We start from the raw sequence: 1,065 nt of genomic DNA, 5'->3' as shown, positions 1-1,065 counted from the left end.
ACCAGGAGGCAGGGGCAGCGCAGGGAGCTTAGGCTAGGACTGGAGCCAAGAACCAAAAAGTGCCCCTTGGTACCTGTGGATGCCCAGCCACAGCAAACCCACTCCTACTCCGTAGCCACAGTCGGTGGGAAGCAGCCCTCCAGCTCCCAGCCTCCAGGTCTCCAGTCTCACCCAGGGGCAGGATGCTTTGCTCCAGTTCTGAGTGTCCAGGAGGTGGCTGGGGAGGGAAGGAGACCCCACTTAGCCTTGGCTAATGGGCCCCCTCATTCCAGCAGCAGTCAGCAACCAGTATAGTGGCAGGAAGACCGAGGCCTGCAGGCTCCCCACTGTGTGCAAAGGGAAGTGAACTCCCAGTTCCCACAGCCCAGAAATGCCAGGGAAGAGACGGGGAAGGAAAGACCTCAGCTGCCCTTGGGAGGCAAAGATGGTGACCACAGCCTGTTTCCCTTAAAAGAGGGGGTTCAAATTTGGCAGCTGAGGCCGAAAGTCTGGGCCAGTTAACCTTGTAGACCCCAGTCCAGGGCAACCTTCTGTCCTGATGCTAATTAGGCACCAGACCCCATCCTCTTCCCCAGGAACCCAGCACTGCTGCAGCCTTTCCAGAGAATCCACTTTCACATCACACAGTTAAGGTCAGCTTTGCCCCCCAGCACATGGTACACACACACACAAGTACCAGAGGGAGTTAAGACCAGAGCACTAGAGAAGTAGAAAGCTTTATTGTGTGTATATAAAGGGTGATTTAGTGGTCTTCTGAAGGGCCCCCTGACTCCCTGATTTCCTCAGTGGTTGTCTGGGACACTCCATCAGTCTCCTTCTCCAAAGACAGTCTCTCCATTGCCCTGGCCACAGGCTGCCTCTCCTCGGTGTCTGGCCTGGTCCAGGCCCGCCTCAGTGTGTTCCCCAGCCAACCTCGAGGGCAGCTCAGCTGGAAAGCCTCCAGCACCTTCCTCAGGGACAGCAGGATCGGGATCTACAGCAGAGTGACGCAGCTGATGGCCAGAAGCACTGCCAGCAAGTCCTTCCACGTCTTACAGGAGGCTGGGAAGCACCTCAGGGCTGCCC

The sequence above is a fragment of the Balaenoptera acutorostrata genome, chromosome 13 (assembly GCF_949987535.1).
Source record: "Balaenoptera acutorostrata chromosome 13, mBalAcu1.1, whole genome shotgun sequence".
NCBI lineage: Eukaryota > Metazoa > Chordata > Mammalia > Artiodactyla > Balaenopteridae > Balaenoptera > Balaenoptera acutorostrata.
Note: the sequence above shows the minus strand (reverse complement) of the source record.